Source organism: Calypte anna, chromosome 12, assembly GCF_003957555.1.
Source record: "Calypte anna isolate BGI_N300 chromosome 12, bCalAnn1_v1.p, whole genome shotgun sequence".
Lineage (NCBI taxonomy): Eukaryota > Metazoa > Chordata > Aves > Apodiformes > Trochilidae > Calypte > Calypte anna.
In genome coordinates, this window is record NC_044258.1 from 21,123,508 (window position 1) to 21,141,118 (window position 17,611).

The following is a 17,611-nucleotide window of genomic DNA, read 5'->3' on the forward strand; positions in this document are numbered from 1 at the left end:
TTGATCAAGGGTTGGACTCGATGATCTCTGAGGTCCCTTCCAACCCAGCCTATTCTATGATTCTATGATTCTATGATTCTATGATTAGCAAACTGTTTGGTTAATCCACCTTTTCTACCTGTTCACTGGACTATCTATTTTTTTTTAATGTCTCAACCTTGAGAGTTGAGATCTCATATTTTAAGCAACCATTTATTTCTGGCAGCCTGTGTTGAAACAGGAAAATTTTACATGCTTTTGAGGCTATAGCATACCTCCAAACTTCTGGCATTAAATGGGTAAAAAAATTACATTCCAAGTTTGATGAACTTGTGTGTAACCCAAAAGACTGAAGATCAAGTTATTAGAGTATTGCAAATACATTACCTTAATTTAGCAACTATTTTGTTCAGAACATTGATACTGAAAGCACTAAACAAATGCAAGAATAGCTACAAATCTGACAAGTAGTTAAATTTATAGCACTTTATCCTACCACATAATAACTATGACTAAGACATAATTTGCCTACTCAGATCCAGGACTCTGAGTCTCCACACCTCTGTGATACACAATTGTTTTTGGGATTAATGGGCCTGATCCCAAGTTATGACCAACTGCTACGGAAATTAATGCTTTGCACATAAAAAGCAGAGGAATGCCACTCCTTTTTTTTGTTTGTTTGTTTTTGTTTAGTTTTGGGGTGTGTCTTTACCCTAAAGAGAAAGCTAGCCAACATCTCACTGAAAGAAACGACACACAACAAATAAAAGCTTATTTAAAAACAGGAAATTGTTAGAAACTTTAGTCTCATTCCAAAACAGTAGTCCCAAATACTAAAGACATGTGGGCAAGTTCTGCACTAATATTTCACATTCTTCACAATCCAGCCTCCAGTGAAACACCTCCTCCACACCAACTTGAAGCTCTTAATTTCCTTCACTTCTGTTGTCCTGTTGCCAATGCTCAAACAATTTATTTCTGACAACACAAGTATTTCTTTCCCCATAAGCTTTTGTTGACCACCACCAGGATCTTGGGTCCTTCCACATTGGTGGTATGGGCAGTGGGCTCCAGCTCACCCCCAAGAAAGACATGCTCAAGCAAGCAAAAAGATGCTCCTAAAAAAAGGCCAAACTATGCTGATTTAAGCACTCCTTCAAATCTTGTTTTCTTTGTGAGTAAGTGAGTGATTCTAGAATTTAAACTTTTACTAGTTTTGTATTTTCCAAATGTGACATCAGTGCTTGTAAGTTTTTGAAAGTTAAGTATGATGTATGCAGATAACATGGAGTAAATATTTTTCTGAGTGCTTACTAACAGCACTCAAGAAGAGAAATGAAACTATACAGAACAAAAAAACCACAAATAAACCTCTTGTAGTAAAACTTAAGTTTGCATTCCTGTGATCTTGGATTCCATTCTCACCGAGTATGTGCACTTTGAATGCCCTCACAAAAAAATCAAATTATAGCATTTATGTTGCTGAAACATTACACTGATTTCAAATCTGAATGCAATTTTCTTTTCTAATGCATACTAAAATGTTAACATCAATTATTCAAAGAATCAGACCCTTACTTCATTTCCTTAGCAATTGTTCTTGTCTATTTTAAATAGTCTCAAAACTGTAACTAAGCTGATATTTCTCATTAAAATACCAGTCAATCTCAGTGGCATCTAAATTGCATCTTAAGTTAAAAAAAAATAAACTCTTGCTCCTCTAGTTTTCCTTTCAATGTCCACAAAAGTGTCCTGGAACTTTGTGTTTTAAAATGCAGTAATTCCAGTCTTGAAAAGATGGGTTATTCTGACACCTTCTCTCCAAAGTGAGTAGCCTAAACTTGACACACAACTCCATGAATTGTACGATAACAAAACCTTCCACTGATTTAAAATTTACTTCAGTATGGACAGAGTTATCTGATGGGATTGGCCCCAGTTTCTTCTTGTCATGAATTTTGCAGGGAGACTGGTTTTAGAACCTGGAGACCTATCATTTAATGTGAGCTATGGAAGCCTCTGATCACTTTCCCCTGGAAAAGTCTTGGCTGCTAACCCACTGAGGCCTGCCAACATTAAGGTATTTTCTTTCACAGACTTGACCATTTCATTTCCCATAAATTTGTGGGGCCTGGCTACAGCATACAAGCTTTTGTGTCCTTTCTGAAAAGGACCTAGTTTCCACATGAATTTTTATCACCAACTGCCAGATCCAGAATGGAAATATTTGCAGAACAAGAGCAAACTCTTCTCTGCAACTGAAGAAACACTAGCTGAAGGAAGAAGACAGCTGACTTATCACAGGGAAATGGGGGGAGAGGGGAAAATACAAGCCAAAATCTCTACAAAGGACCCTGAAAGGTTACTAATTCAGTGTAAAGATGCTGACACTTGCAATGCTTCCTTTGATCGCTGCTGGTAGGCAATTCCAATTGTTATTGCTATCCAGACCCATGTAAGCACCTATAATAAAGTATGATGATACTCTGCAGAGAAAACTGCCACGAGCTGTGGAATTTCATTATTAAAAGGAAAGATGCATTTATGTAAGCTGCATTCCATACTGTAATCTGTGTTTGCATCCTCTAATATCATCCATCTATATGGCAAGAAGTCACTGCATACAACTCCACAGACCCCAGCTGGCATGTATACAGTAATTCTTTGGATTAGTAGCAATGCTTTTTCATACAGAGAAGTCCCTTGTCCTGCCTCTGAAGGTGTAGGCTCACCTACCCTGTTAAATATCAATGTGGGAAGATGCTTTAAGTCTATTTTACTTTTCTCAGTCTTGGTATTTATGGCACTGTGACACCAAGACAGGACAAACTCCTCATGAAACTAGTTAACTCCTGCTTCTTAAAACAGAGTGCCAGAAGCTTGTTTTCCTTTTGTAAGATGAAGGTGATATCTCTGCGACATTTTCCCACACATTCCTCTGAGCAAGATGATGCAGGGGAAGTTCATTCACTTCCTGAGGGACCCATCTTGCCTAGAGAAGTTCATTATATTTCTAATCACTGCCAGTGCTCCTTCAACACCAGCATGGCCAGAATTCTAGGAGAACTATGTACATCCCACCACCCCTCAGCTTTGTTTAGGTAAGCCTTTTGCCCAGCAAACCTTATAAAGTATCCATGCAGGAACATATTTTAAAACTGTGGGGAGTAACAGACTGAGACGCTCCAGCTGTCTACAACAGGGAACTCTAAACAGCAAACACAAGCAATCCCACCTTCCCATTTGGAACAACAGGAAATTTCTGAATAACTGCCCCCACACTGACAGCAATAAATTAAACCCTTCTAGACTCTGCCCGTACAGGGGTTATGGTGAGGTATGCCAGGGACAGACTTATAGCATACCAGCACGTCTGCTGTGAAGGTGAGCAACCTTCCATCACCTCCCCAGACAGCAAATTGCTTCCAACTGCATCACATATACCATGAGAAAAGGTAATCCAAAGGTAATCAACCATTGAGTAACTGCTGTGGTAACTTATGTGTCCTTCCACTCCCTGAAGGTCCCATTAGGTGGAAGCAACCAGCCGGTCTTGCTCAGCCATGGGTACAATGATGCTACTTTGGTTCTACGAGCAGGGCGGAATTTGAGAAGCCACAAACTGTTAGTTTGCTGCTTTATGAAACGTGAGACTAGAGTTGAAATGCATCAGGTTTCCAAACCTTCCTCTTACTTCTCACTCTCCCCTACTATTAACTTTAGCCAAGCTGCATTTAAATATCAGCTCTGTGAACAGTTTCATTGAGAACTCTATGAGAACTACTTTATATATCTTAACAGTGAAGAGATGCATTCTGAACATAGCTAGAACTTTTGATGCTATTTATCAGAGATCAAGTAGGCCAAACCGACAGAAGCATCTATCTTTTGACCATTGTAGCTATAAAAGCAAAAGCAGTACTAGATCTTTGCTAAATGTAAACTCTCCTTTGCATACTAAGTATTAGGAGAGCTCTGCCCTGATTAACTGGTCATACTGACAGTTCTTGATGTTTGGTAAGGGTGTACCAATAAAACATGCTGCTGTTAAAATGAGTTTACTGCAGATGGAAAAAAATTCTTAACTGAAGATCTTAGCAATAAATGTGTTGAGGTTTTGTTTTGTTTTTTATTTCATGTAGAACACTGATAGATGGGAAACAGCCACACAGCTGGAGCTAGAGCTCAGAAGTATCAAGTCACTCTAATTTCAAATTCCTGGGCAACTGTTTTAATGACTTGAGAAAGGACAGAGTAATTTCATTTTGCATTATAGGCTTCTTTAAGGACTTTCTGTCCTCAAGACAGGCAGATGCAAAGGACATAGTAATGAACAATTCAAGAAATGTGCTATGTAAATTCACAGAACTTAGCAAAAACCATTATTTACCTTTTTTTGTAGTGTGAGACAAACAGTTCTTGAATCCCAAGCATCATGATTCTGCTAAAGAATGTTTTCAGGTGACAATTTAGGTGACACTGTCTTATGGGGTTAATTACTTTAATAGTATCTATTAGCGCATATCTGTACATAGTAAGTTTAGATTGCTAAAAAAGTTATCTAATCCTACACTCATGTTTACCAACAATTTATATCTGTGGATAGAGACTACTATTAATGACTCTATTAAAAAAAAAAAAAACAAAAAACCACAAGGTCAGCAGCATAAAGAGCAGAGGAAACAATTCATCAGCACTGGAACAAAAAAGCAGATCGCCTGGGGTATGACATCACGTGCTGTGCTGTGTCTGCCCGAGACCACACGTGATGCAAGAGAAGCATGGCCCAGAGGAAGCAAAGGAGGCACCACTAAGAGAAACTCTACTGCTGGATCAAGGACAAGGAGTGCAGACTGCTGTCAGCACAACTACACATCCACCCACCAGAACCTTTGGACAGGCTAGTGGGAACTGCTCCAAGCTCCAGGAACAGTGTTCCAAGGCTATTTCAGCAAAACCCACTCCCATTTCCCTCCCATAAATAAACTCAATCCACACCAGTGACAATGCTGATAAGCATTACATACAGAATGTAAGAGCAGAAAGTCCAGCTTGAAATCTTAAACATTTAACATGTTGGTTAAATGAAATGAGTCTCATCAAGGTTCACAAAAAAAAAACAAAACAAACAACTTTTTCCCCCTCCTTCTTTCCTTGACTTGATTCTGGTCTTTGCTAGTCAAAATTTCAGCCATATACAAAAGTACTACTTGGCTCACCAGAATCTCTTTGGGGAGAGATTCCTTTTAAAAGAAAGGGAATGCATTTCTACTTAGAAAAACTTCCTCAAATACAGTTCAACCTACAGTTTATCTCCACAAATTTCCTTTCATAAATCAAGCTAAAACATCTGGACAAAGTCAAGCTGAGTAGAAGTTGTATACAGTTTTGTACTGTCACTCCAAGAACAAGGGAATTCCTAAACTAAATGTAACACAGAAGCAACAGCACTTCTTGAGGTCCTGAGTGACAGTGACTGCAGGCCCTCCAAGGACTTCCAAACTGTACCAGATAGAGGGTGACCTGAACCAAAATGCTTGGAAAACTCTCAGGATACTAAGGGGAAGACATTTGTTGAACCAATCCAAAAGTCATCAAGTATTTTGCTTTTATATCTTATCAGTAAAAGCGCGATTACTTACAACTGGAATTTTAACAGTTGTACACATTTAAGTTGGCAAATTAACACAGAATCCAAGCAGTAACCCACAAATGCTAAACACTGATTTGGTATATGTGAAATAAGAAGTTACACTTGAAGTTAAGTCTGCGTACAGCTATCTGAAATTCCTGGTGCAAACAGGTTATCAAATGCCAACGTTTCATAATACAGTACATGGCTAAGAGCTTACACAGCTCTTTCCAGAACAGTATCTCAAAATTTGACAGCCATTATGTAAATAAGCAAGAGGCATTAACCCCCACTCATAGAAGGTAGACAGATACTGGGAGAACTTAAAGGATGTGTTCAAAGCCACACAGAGCAAATAGCCCTGCTGGAAAGGTAAACCAGCTATTTGAGGCTAAACCCTGTATCACAAAGCTGCATTTTTCCTTCCTGCATGAACTCCTACATTTTCTTTGCTTGCATTTTATACTTACCGGTGGCAGAATTTTTCAATTTGGAGCTCTCAAATCTGACCATTAAATATGGTCAGAAACTGGAGTTCTGACCTTGAAGCTATGTAACATAGGTACACTATTTAGTGTCCCACTCTCCTCATGAAGCGAGTACATCCTAGGAGCAGGTTCTCCAGGTCCTACAGAGACATTTGCCAACTTCAAAGCCTAAGTCAGCAACCATAAATGTATCAAAAATTTTGCACAAGGAATATTAATAGAGTACTACTTTATTTTATACAGTCTGGAAGTCATTATGTTTTGGCTAATAAATACATAAGCAAAATTTTATGTATTTTCTATACTTACCCTCCAGCAGAGGAAGAGTGCCTCACAGCTCCATTTGTTATCCTTCCCCCCCATGTCCCAAAGACTCAAACAAAAAAACCCAAAAAACCAAAACTGCACTTCCCAATCCCATACTAAAGAGCAGCAAGGAGACAATGATCTCAATCTACATGCAAACCCAGATAAACACAATCCATTTTGATTGTTCCTTCACACAGCCACACTTTTTATTTTGGTAGGTACAGACCAAGCTTGTTTTTTCTTTCAGTTTATCATACTGTAAAAGTCGTGAATCTTTTACAAGTACAAGTAGGAAGAAGCTGTCAAGGTTATACAATTTTTAAAGCAGGCTTGACAAAACCACTGCTAATTCAGTGCAAGACACAATTGTGTCAGACAACACTAAAATGGAGAGCTAGAAAAACAAATTTGAAACAGTTCTCCAATAGTAAAACATCACTGTAAATGTTTTCCCAAATCACCCTGCCTGTCTTGATAGAATTAAAATTGAGATATCCAAAGGAGTTCATTTAAAGCTATTTTGGCTGCCCCATATAAACAGAGCTTAGATAGGAAGTTTATTACTAACTAGATCAAATCTCTTTTGAGGGTAAGATTAAACTCTGTCAGTGTCTGTGGAGACTTTTGCTGCTTGCAGATACAGCTCTTTACACAGACAAGGTAAACCATTAAAAGATGCAAATTTCACTTTCCCACACGTCCTAAATATGGCCACACCTGTTTCCTTAAGATGAACAGATACTAAAAAAAAAAAATCACAAATAAGAAAAAGAGCAAATTATTGCAGCGTCATAACTTTTCCCAAAATAGGCTGCAGGATGTGAATTTTGACCTATTTTAAATGCTGTAACAGCATTTTATAATTTTGATTAATATATTTTAAAATCATTACAAATACACACAGGGGAAAGAAGATCTTAAATGTAAAGTGAATACTCAGTTTGTCATTTAAATGCCCAATTAATACTGTAATTCCTAAGTCCAGAGCCAAGTCTGCTCAATGGGAATGGTTGGATGCAGGAGCAGGGCTACACTGGCAGCTCTGTATAAGTGTCCTTACCTGAGTGCACTATGCAGCCTCGCTTCTATTCATGGGTTGATTTTTTACCCAACGCTTTACAAACTACATGCACTGGATTGGTTCACTGACAAAACTGCAAGAATAGAGGGATTAACTATCCTCTCTTCTAAAGCAGCTTCTTTATTGAAGTAGCACACTCGCAGTTATTAAACAGCAAAACCTGTATACACCATCTCCTTTGTTCTTAGACATTGTATTAACAGCAAGTGCTGCTGAGTACTCCAAGACGGAGGGCAGCTTTCCTCCTGTTTTTGCGGGTGTGTGGCTGGGACAATTCCTATTCCCGAGTAGGGTGGGCACTCGGAGGGCACCGAGCACATGTTCAGTGCCCATCAGAAACAGGTCCAGCACAGCGGCCGATGATGTTCCCTTCGTGCATCCCCCTCCGACCCGAGACAAACCGAGAATGAAACCGCTGCCTCCCAAAACCCTAGACAATCACGGCGTGAGGAACAAAACCCGTCCCCGCTGACACTCTGCCTCGGAGCATCAAGACCCCGGGGCAGGCGGAACCCCTTTGTGTCTCCGAGAGAACAAAAGACGGAGCAGCTGCCCCCGGGATCGCCCCCGATCGCGGCCAGCCGAGCGGCTGCTCCTGCCCGAACCCACCTTGGAGAGCTGCCGGCGGAGGCTGAAGCGCTGGACCATGGTCTGCCTCGCCCCTCGCCCCCCCGAGCCGGGCGCCCGCCGTCACCCGAGCCCGCGAACCCCGGGCGGCGGGGCACGGCCGGGCCCCCGCCCCACACTCAGCCCCTTCTCCGGGGGCGTCCCGCGGCGGGGCGGGGAGCGGTGGGCGGGCCGGGCGGGAGGGGCGCTCCCGCTGCGGGGGGCGGGCACGGGCACGGGCACCGGATCGCACTCCGCCCCGCCGGCAGGGCTCGGCCTCGCGGGGAGCCGGCGAACCCTGCCCACGCCCCGCACACCGGGCCCGGGCTCCGCAGGGATGCTGCGGGGATGGCTGCGGGCACCGGCGGCCGAGCACGGCCCCGAGCTCCCGGTGGGCAAGGACATCGGCCCGGCCGGCCCGAGGCAGACCCGCCCGGCTTGGAGGGCCGGGCTCTGCCGGCAGGCCGAAGAGGGGGGCGGTTCCCCGGAGGAGGGGCACCCCAGCCTCGGAGAGGACTCTCCCTCCCGCAGACACGGCCCCGTACCGGGGTGTGCCCAGGGGCGGCAGGAACAAGCTCCATCCCCGGCCGGTGCTGACCCTGCGCCCCAAAACCGCTGATAGGAAAGGGGAGCGGCCGGGCTGGGCCCTGCTGCGGCTCCCCACGCACCGCACAGTGCAGCGGGCGATGGGTGCGGATACCGGCACACAATTTCCTGCTGCGGTCACTAGAAAATACTTGAGGAAAAGTATTTCTCTCTTCCCACCACAAATAACCTATGAAGATCAATTGTGAAAGAGGAAGGTACAGTTTCATTTCTTCAGATGTCCCGGTACGAGTGGCATTTGCATCCCTAAACTGTTGTTTATCCCCTTAGACACTATCTGCAAATGCTGGACACGGCAACATCTCGCAGAAAAGGAGCAAGGATGTGATGGGACTTCTTAATTTTGCTCCGGTACCTGCAGCAATGCCAGCAAGACGTGCATTTCCAATTGGTGTCCTTCAGACAGCATCAGCTCTCACGGAACTGCCTCAGGCATCTGCCAGGATGTTAATAAGAGGAAGTGGGAAACTGAAAACCCCAAACACTATGGGAAGCTTAACATTCCTCATGTAGTCCTGTCTCAGCATCTTCATTTTGGATTTCTTAGAATTTTATTTCTGACCCTCATGACTGCGATTTTGCTCTCATTTAAAATTTACAGTGGTATCATGGTTGCAGACTCAGTCTGCAGGGCAAAGACTTGGTCTAACTGGAGCCTGAGTACCCACAATGCAAATTCACAGACATTTCATTAAGGTAGGGCACCGGCTGCATCCAGCTGGGACCCGATGGCATCTCTCTCAGCATCACACACTGCAGTGAACAGATCCACTGCAGTATTCTTTCACAGAAAGCGCTCAATGTTTTCTGGGTATATAGTGATAAACTACAGAAGGTCAAAGGATGACTACCACCGGACAAGTGACTTGACCCATATGCTCAGACCAAGATCATGGATTGCTCATCTGAGTGAAAGCAGAACACAACATCCTAAGCAGTGCCTTAGCTCTCAGTAGATGTCAAGGCAAGAAGGCACAAAGGCAAGACCCAAACTTTACCACTTCAGCCTCAGGACTGAAGATCTACTCTACACTGCAAAGTAGGTTCCAGCTGCTGAAGTCAGGAAGTATCTGGTTTGATGCTGAACACCTCCAAAGTCACAAGGTTTTGTTTCCTTCCAGCTGATTTATCAAGCCACTACTAAATGACTGGGGGCCCACACACCTGAACAACATTTGTCTGCATCCTCAGCATTCAGAGAATTTATACATCATGTGCAACTTTTACAATACAACTCAAACACAGACACAGAATTGCAACATTAATCCAAAAGAGAGGGGGCCCTTTTTGCATTAAATTTAAGTGGCGATAGCACTGATCCCTTCAGTACATGGACCTATGTACACAAGAAAATATTTTCTGAATAACTATGAGCAAAATTCCTGGAAACAGAAACAGATCCCAGTACTGTGCTCTGGCTCCACACAGAATTACTCCTTATGGTATATTCTGGGAAAGGACATTGCACTGCTGGGCATGGTTGCATAGTCTAGCAAAAAAATGAAGGTGACTTAGGCCAGAACATTTGCCTTGTTAAGGAAAAATGGTTTTAGCCTATTTTTAAAGTCATCAAATGACTTGGAGGCTAGAGATATAGGCATCTGCGATTGAGACATGAAGGGTTATGAGAAGGGTCAGTACAGTTCTCTAAATAGAACTTCATGGTTAAGTTACAAAACTATTGAACAGAGGTGTTTATTTTATAACTGTCATCCAAAAGTAACATGAATAGATGCATAATTCAGTACTGAAAACCCCAGCTATGAGAACATTATCTGGTACATTCTGCCCTCTCAGTGGTAACTCAGACTTTTCAAAATGCTCATTTTGCTAGGAAATACATAGATAGTATACTGCCCAGCTACCAGGCCTTGATTTTATAATGGCCATGTAGAGTCAAAGGGAACTGACAGGACTGAAGCACTAGAAAAAGCTGCTTGTGCTGGCAGAGCACATACCAGATGCTCAGGAGATTCTGCATCCAGCAGCTGCATCACACCCCTCTCTAAACAAGGTCAGTTCTTCTTGTTCTGCAGCCTATGTTCAGAAGCCTTGTGCATGCCATTCAATTCCTACTGCAGGAAATCCATACCAGCCGAACAGTCTGTCTTTGGAAAGCTGCTACACACCTCTGAGACCACCAGACCTGCCAGCATTCCATGACAACATCCTCCTGGGGCTGAAAAACAGCCTCTCCAAAGAACACTCTCCATTGCCTCCTGGTATTTTGTATTCAAAGATACCCCCCTGAATTCCTGTCTTTCGTTTAAGAACACAATGACCAGCCAGAGGGCTTGTGAAGGGCATTCTCAACAGCTTACAGCATCAGAATTCCTAGAGGCAAAAGTACCAAGTTTTATGTTCAAATTTTAAATTAACTTGATTTAGAGAAAAGTGTTTCTGACCGATACCTTTTCATGAGAACACAAAGCATACTTAGAATTGAGTTGGTTTCAGTATAAAATATCTTGTAATCACTTTTCTTAGAAATGCTCAGTAAGAATTTAATCACACACATTCTAAGTATCAACCCTTTCAATTTATTATTTATTTTTTTATATATCTGTATGTTCTAAATTTGTTACTGTCAGCCTACAACTTGCTGCATATGACCGGGTATAAGTTGCCTTAGGAAAACAAAATCTGATTCAAAACTGTTTAAATATTTTACTTCTGCATTAGTTAAATAAACTACTTACATGATCACTTGTGTTTTCCAGAACACCCTGTATTTCATTGCTAGATAAGTGTCCCCAGCCGCCGCAGGGACGATAAGCGTTATCTCAATCTCTCCAGCCCCATTTTCAGGAGGGACCAAGTGCACTGTTCCTGTATCTCTGTGCCCACTTCCAGAAGTGTCAAATGTGCAGCTGCAGTGACAAGGCTCCATGGGGACACACTACACACAGCTCAGCTGGAAAGGAGGGGAGAAGGATAGCAGGACTCCCACCCACACCTCGCTAGTGACTGCTGCCTTTTCATTCAAAAAATAGCAAATGGAGGTATAAGGAAAATGCCAAAGTTTTATTATTTTAACATTAATTTCCAACTAAATAACCGAATTACCTCAGAACATCAGTTTCAGGAAGCTTAATAAAGCACTCATGACAGCTTTGCAAAATTTATTATAAAAAAGATAGATGCATATTGAAGACAATACTATGATTAGAAATTACTTAAAATGTTTTTGAGTTGCTGTGGAATTTTACAAGAGCATAATTACTATCAGATACAGTGTTGCTATAGTGAACAACAGGCAAACAAAGCATTATCTTTAATTTTGATGACATCACCAGAATTAAAGATAACACAGATAAAGTTTGTTCAGTGCATTTCCAAATTGCTCAAATCACCATTTAATTGAAATTGACTCGCAGCCTAAGGGGGATTTGGGGATGATCTGGGATGGTATTCTAGTAAGACATGAACCTACTGGTTACACAGCTTCTGCAGCTCTGCTACCAGTTACATATGTGACTCCGCTGCTTGCTTCATCATGATTGAACCATGTCAGCAAAAGATGCACAACTGGGTTTTAACAGCACTGCCTAGAGAAGTTTGAACTTTCTGCTTCGTGATTGAGCAACCAAGTAACCAGCCATTTGTGGAGGAAGACATAACCACAAATTGCATATGCCTTCAGCTAAAAAACACAATATCATACTACAGGGAAATTAAAGACACACAATGTCTATACAGTCATTCTATCTACTTTCTAGCCACTGTGGATTGTTCACCTACTTTATATTTTCTATTGTCTCGGTCCATTTCATGTTGTGGTGTCAGCAAATGTCCTCTTAATTCCACATCTGCAGGTTTCTACTGCCCCCTTAGCCATAATATAGAAGCAGTGTCTGCTATACAGACACCACAGAATAAATCTGGATGCACGTGGAGCTGCACGACACTTAAAAATATTTTTAAAAAAAAGAAAAAAGAAAAAAGAAAAAGGTCTAAAGATGTGTTTGGAAACACACACACACAAAAAAAATCGAAGTACATCTAAGGGTGAGGAAGAAGCAGCCATCATCCTGATCATTGAATTCTGCCCAGTGAAGGATGCCAGATGTTGACAGCTGCTGTAACAACCACACACCTCCAAGCCTGACGAGAATGAAACCACTACTTCAGGATGCACAGTAGCAGAAGGGTGACTATAACTCAAAGAAAGGGGTTAAAAACTAAGAAGTGTGTGTATAATGATTTTAACAGCATTAGTGTTTGGTTTTTTTCTGTAACTATTAGATCTGGACTAGTAATGATTAAGACGTAAGACTTCAATCATACTATCATTGAACTCTTTGCTCTCCTTACAGGTTATGTGTCCCCTTCGCCCATAAACAACACTTTGAGCCCAAGGCCGCTCTTACGCTTCACAAAAGTTGCTGTTCTCCAGTCAGGGAGAAGCACCAACTGGTACGGCGTGGTCTTTCAGAGTAATTAAGCAACTGAAGATTAATTTCTGAGCTTGTGAAACAACTCTCAGCCTACTCCTGACCTATCTGGATTTGCAATTAAGCCATTAGTGACCTGCCAGTATCTTATCTTGTTGTGATATGCAAACAAGGCAACCCTATCCCTACACAAAGCACCAACATCAGATTGTGCTTTTCTGCTGAAGGAGGTGGAGCAGAGCGCTGACTGTCACCAGGGCTGGAGCTGTGTTAGCCATGCTGACATGCCACACACAGCTGCCCATCTGCAGCTCCAGGCGTTTGCACCACCAGTTTTAAAGAAAATAAATTACTGCTGTTCTGAAATGCTCCTCATAAACCAATCCATCCAAGTTCTTGTACACCTTGCTGTCAGGTGGCTATCCCAGGTGGATTGGATGGTATTTAACACAAGAGAATTGATGAAAAGTGTTTGACAATACATGACTGCTTTAAAAGGCTCTTTCCAGTTGGTGGGAAACACTTCCACAACTTTGATAAACATACTGAAAGGGTGCCACAGGGTGATTGTTACATTATTTATGCTAATAGGTGGTTCCCAGACCAGTGTGAGTTGTTAGGAGTAAGAAAAGCAAGCTATTAGTAGGTTTTTGATAAGCATGGTGTCAACATAATCACTGGAAAACATTGAGGAGCCAGCAAACCAAAGAATGGAAACTGTTATTCCAGAAGTATACTGTAGCATATATTTAAATGTGGTCAGTAACAGAATATAGATTTTAAGCTGCTAAGTAAAATCCAAAGATATAAAAAATATTTATAAAAACTGATCATCAAAACTGGAAAGAGGATGAGGATACAGGCAGTCCCACTGAACACAGAAGTAGAGTGAGTGATGTCTGGAAAGCTGCCCTGCAGGGATATTGCTGCAGGATACCAAAACCTTTTTCCTATAATTTCTGTAGCCCTGAGGACAAATAGCAACCTGGAAAGGTTTGTCCCTCCGGAGGCAAAAAGCTACAAACCCACTGAACAATTTGATACTAAACTTACTGAGCTTGGTCTGACTTCCTAGTGATACCAGAAGGTGTCATCCAAGGGCTTCCACCTAATACTCTAAAACAATTCACTGTACAGAAAACCTGAATCAATCAACTGACCTCTCTATCACTGCTTGGTGTGTGACGTGCAGATGACAGCAAACTACGTAAGGATTTCAGCAGTAAAAAAACCCCAAGGTGCTTCACATTCATAATGACTTCTCCTTCATAGAATCATCAAGGTTGGAAAAGAACTCTAAGGTCATTGAGTCCAACCATCCACTCTACAGCCCCTAACCACTAAACCATCCACTCTAGCTCTACATTTGCCAGTCTTTGCAACAACTCCAGGGATAGTGCCCCACCACCACCTCCCTGTTCCAATGCTTCACCACTCTTTCTATGAAGAATTTTTTCCTAATACCTAACCTGAACCTCCCCTGGTTGAGCTATAACCTATTCCCTTTTGTCCTATCACTGGTCACAAGAGAGAAGAGGGCAGCATCTGTCTCACTACCACCTCCTTTCAGGCAGTTGTAGACAGCAATGAGTTCTCCCCTCAGCCTCCTCTTCTCCAAACTGAACAGCCCCAGTTCCCTCATCCTCTCCTCATAAGGCCTGTTCTCCATAACCCTGATCAGCCTGGTTGCCCTACTCTGCACCCTTTCCAGCACCTCCATGTCCTCCTTATACTGCGGTGCCCAAAACTGCACATAATACTCGAGGTGCTGAGGCAGAGTATAGGGGCAGGCTTACCTCCCTGATTCTGCTGGGGACACTGTTTCTGATACAGGCCAGGATGGAGTTGGCCTCCTTGTCCACCTGGGCATACTGCTGGCTCATGTTCAGCCGGCTGACAATCAACACCCCCAGGTTCCTCTCTGCTGGGCAACTTTCCACCCACTCCTCCCCAAGCCTGTAGTGCTGCTAGGGGTTATTGTGGCCCACGTGCAGAACGCAGCATTTGGCCTCAGTGAAACTCATGCAGTTGGCCATGGCCCACAGATCGAGTCAGTTCTATATTTTCTCCATAAAGCCCTAACAATGCCCAAGGGCTTCACAGTTCCACTATGGAAGTCTATACAAAAGCTTCTAGTAGCAGTGGATAGGTCTTTTAGTTTTCAATTAAAGAGAGTGTGATTTCCTCCATTCTTCTGTTCTACTCTTTTAGAACTCTTAATGGTTTTGTTTCTTTGAGAGAATCCTGACTTGATTCCTCCCATGATTACCTTTTTGATCACCTACAGGCTGTTTGCCACACTTCTGCTCTGCTCATTGCTCATCTAACCTCAAGAAAATGGCTGGTTAAAGTGTATTTACTATCCAAACATAGTGTGTCAATCATGTTCCCAGTGTCAGAAGAGTACAGGAACTTTGGAAGTACAGTGTAACAAAATGAGACTGATGCAGGCTCAGTCATTTTCAAACCACAATTCTGATTTCTCATGCCAGTGGGCTGCCTCTACAAGACAAGATTTATGCAAAAGTATTTAAATTTAGACTGCCTGAGATACAAGACCAAGTGGAGTGTCACAGTAAGACTTTAATTATTCCATTATTTTCCATGCTATGACAATCTTATTTCTCAGCTTCTATACAAAGCCTGGCAACATGCAGAAAGACTATTACACATGCAAATGTATGTAAATAAGGTGTTAGAGCAAATCCAATCTGTAGGTTCAGGATAACATTTTGCCCTTCTATTTCAAGAACAAATTGAAAGAACAGAGAATGGAACAATACTGTGAACTAAAAATATTTTGTGTGCAGAGGATTATTAAGAATTTACTCTCCCCAAAGTACTCAATGTCCTTAATTTCCACTGGGAGCAGAGGACCTCAGCATCACACAGAATTGGGCTCATCCAGTACTTCTAATTTTGGAGAACCATACAAACACAAGTTAACACAACATCAATGTATCTACAGGCAAATTTAAAATAGTACCATTGTTCTCCGCATTTACCTGAAAGGGCTTATCCCATCCCCTGAAAAACAAGTTACCCCAGTAAACTAGTGCTGTAAAGATACAGAAGGGATTTAACTATGCTTTTGTTTATGTGAGACAACCTGCTCTAAATCATAACAAGACACTAAGCTGCACTGCCTTTGTTGGCAGCAGTGGCAATGCAATGAACACTTTGGTCTGATCCCATCACTCAAGGAACTCACCACCTGCCTCTGTCCCCCTCTATTCCACAGTATTCTAGCAGAGCATACACTTTTCCTAACTACTTTATTACAATTTCTCCTCTTTTAAGTGTTGGTAAGAAACAAAAAGTTAAGAAAGTGCTCCAGGTAGATTCCCAAGAGGAATGCTTCTCCCAAGAGGAAACTTTACTTACTGCCTTAGAGTGACATTGTAATTTCTGCTAATACTTTCTAATTACCATCTATAAATGCAAGATATGCTAATTTCTGGACAACTATCAGGGAAATGCACTGAAAGCATATTATATTGCCAAATATTCTGAAAAGGTTTTTGCTTGGGAGTATTTCAAAGTAGGCTTCAGGAAAGGGAAAAGAAAAAGAAAAAGGAAACAATGTATGACAACAGAACAATCTGACTGCTGAAACAAGGCAGAGCAAGCTCTGGATGATCAAGAAGATTTAATTCAACCACAATCCATTGTCATCCAGCCAACATCAAAGAAAATGTAGTATTTGAGAACAAATTTTCACAGCTAAATACTACATAAGCTTCAGAACCATGCTATCTCAACAGCAAACACCAGCAATATTAATTAATATAATATAATATAATATAATATAATATAATATAATATAATATAATATAAAGAATATGAACCAGAAATCAATTTCACAGCACTTCCTATCTTTATCACAGAGTACTCCAATTAATAAGCTGCAGAGAATTTTAGGAAAACATGGGTTATTGCTTAAGTCAGAAACTTATATATTATTTTAAAAAAATAAATAGATAACTAAGGAGTGCTTCAACTAAACTGATCCAGGAAAGAAGAGATGGTAAAACAAACACTATTCCTTGTGGCCAATAAGCCAACATGCCTAGCTTTGCAAGAACACATCACAGAACAGAGACTGTTATTTTGGTACATGCTTTCTCCACACAGGCCAGACAAACTAAAAGAGATAGCAGTGATCCAGTATCAGTACAGGCCATGGTGATCTAAACCAGACCTGGCCAACCTGCCTCTGCAACTCAGTCACAAGCTGCAGCCAGAGCCTCTCAACAACTCAAAAGATTGACAGCACCCCTGACTTACACCGGAATTCCTCACATTAATAATATAAACAATAAATCAAGAGGGGAAGGAAAAAAGCTATCTATGCAAATGTGAGCTTTTGTTGCAGGAACTATATAACAGCGGCTAAGGAGGACTACTTTGGCTGCTGCTGTTCCCATCACTCCTTGTTTGGCTGTGGTGTGCCATCCAAACAACCTAACATGTTTCAAAAGTAGCTCTCATTTCACTGATCAAATACATAAAA

The 17,611-nt window shown here is 41.8% G+C and overlaps 1 protein-coding gene across 1 annotated transcript in view; it reads right to left on the reverse strand.

Annotated features, from left to right (window-relative positions):
• TMCC1 (transmembrane and coiled-coil domain family 1) overlaps positions 1–17,611 on the reverse strand; it is a 70,678-nt gene that overhangs the window by 40,714 nt on the left and 12,353 nt on the right.